Raw genomic sequence first — 2092 nt, forward strand, 5'->3', positions numbered from 1 at the left:
CCACGCGCGCTCGCTCATGCGCGGTGCACCGCCCCGCCGCGCTCACTACCCACCCGCCCGACGCGCGCTCACTCGCCCAAAGCCACGCGCGCTCGCTCGTGCGCGGTGCACCGACCCGCCGCGTGCCCACCAGTCCGACCTTCGCGCCCGAGACGCGCACAGCTCCTGCCCCGGGCATTTAAAGGGACAGGCCCGCGCGCGGGAATCGCCCGCGACCGCCTCTCTCAGGGGTCCTCGGTCTTGGTATGAGTGAAACCCCACCCGCCATCTCCGTGCTACACATACGGAGGAAAGTAACAGGGGTTTGCGTTTGAAGCTCTGAAGAAACGGGACAATCTGTCCCAATCCCCACCCCGTGAACTTTGAGAGGTTATTTTATGTTTGGTGGCAATTACTACGAACTGAATACTTATTACCTTCGGATGAGCCATTTTACATACTTTATTTCAACTAATCCTCAGGACAATGCCCTGATTTCTTGCCCCCATTTTACAGAGGAGGGTTCTGAGGAAAACCGTCGCAGAGAGGCGAAGAAACTGGTCCTAGGGTTTTGACCCCCATTGCTCCGCGCCGTTTTCTCCTTGACTCTGTCCCTGTGGAAACACCGACTGAGGTAATAAATAGCTGGTTGCAGAGGGCTCTATAAGCTGGTGGAAGGTTACGCCACCAAAGCCTCCTTGGGGTGCATCGACTCTCTAGAAAGGGAGAAAGCAAGAGTTGTGGTTAGGGTTGGCTGTGTACTACTCCAACGGCAGACATTATAACCTCCTATATTCCAAAATGCTGTTCGTGTTTATCCCCATTCTACAGAAAACTCAGGAAGGAAGTGGTTGGTTGTACAGAATAGCTGAGTCACTGGTAGTGCTCCCGGCTGAGCCCCAATTCCTTCGTCCTTAGATCATTTCTTTGCCCTCCCCAGGAAGAGATACCTGATTAAAGAGAAGAAAACTTTTTCTCTAATAACACATTGGCCTCATCTAACTCCCTGCATCTTTAATTAATGTTTGCAAAGCACTTTAATCCACCCAACGTGCTAGTTAATTAGGCAAGTATTATTATCCCCCTCTTTCTGAACCAAATCCAGGAGAGAATCAATTCTGTCAGTTCTTGATCCTTGCGGAATAATGGGCCTAAGCTTTCTGTTTACATTCTTTTTTTTTCCCTCTTAAATTTTGTTTCATATGTTAAATACTAATGCACTTATCATGAATTGGCTTAGTAAAGGTTAAATAATATTAAATACCTGCAGATGAGAGGTAGTGTAGGCAACCTGTCTTTAAGGAACTCAGATAAAGAAAAAAAGACATTTTGATAAGTGCTTCCTAAAATTTGTTTTCTTTTTTATTATGCTTTTTGCTCGGTTAAGCTTTTGGATATATAAATATATTTTACCTTAGTGTTTTTTTTTTTAATTTACTTTAAAATTTTAATTTACACATTATCTTTTGTATAAAATTTTAATTTTACACAATGTTTTTTCTTACAGAAGAAGGAGAAATAAGAAGGGAAAAAAAAAATCAAAGGATGATGGCATTAGGAAGGAATAAATGGAAAAGAAAAAGGCAAACAAGGTGGGCAGGAAATGAACAGGGAAGAAAACAGACTGGGATTTCAACCAAGAGGCAGCAGGGGAAATGAGGCCAGTCCCCTGCTAGCACATCTCAGATCTTATGGGATTTACAAGCAGGTGGCCTCTCCTCTGGGCTGGTGCAGACCTAGGCAGGGCGGGGTGTGACTACCTGAGCACAGGCAGGCTTTCAGTCCCGTCTGCACTCCTTTTTAGGCAGCTTTGTGCCAACTGACCATACACAAAAGGACTAAAAGAATGAAAGGACATGATGTAAGAAAACAAGAAATGGCTTAGAGGGGGAATTTAAAGATAGTTATTCATGAAAGTACTTAGGTAATGTCAAGGGAAAAAAAGGAACAAAGAAACATCTGGCGGGTCTTCGTATATACTATTGTTGCTACTTTAAAACATGAAATTTATAAAATTCTACTTTATATTCACTCAACTTTTAATTAAATGTCTTTGGAGGACTGGTCTTTGCTTTAAAAATGCTGCTAATACATGGCCCCCAAATATTAGACA

At 44.0% G+C, this 2092-nt stretch overlaps 1 long non-coding RNA gene across 1 annotated transcript in view; it reads left to right on the plus strand.

Moving 5' to 3' along the window:
* The first annotated feature begins 37 nt into the window (after positions 1 to 37).
* LOC111739296 overlaps positions 38 to 2092 on the plus strand; it is a 54599-nt gene continuing 52544 nt past the window's right edge. Inside the window, exon 1 of the long non-coding RNA XR_002780195.1 lies at positions 38 to 613. This is a non-coding gene — a long non-coding RNA (uncharacterized LOC111739296). The remainder of the gene's footprint in view (positions 614 to 2092) is intronic.

The sequence above is a fragment of the Pteropus vampyrus genome, unplaced genomic scaffold, assembly GCF_000151845.1.
Source record: "Pteropus vampyrus isolate Shadow unplaced genomic scaffold, Pvam_2.0 Scaffold49, whole genome shotgun sequence".
NCBI lineage: Eukaryota > Metazoa > Chordata > Mammalia > Chiroptera > Pteropodidae > Pteropus > Pteropus vampyrus.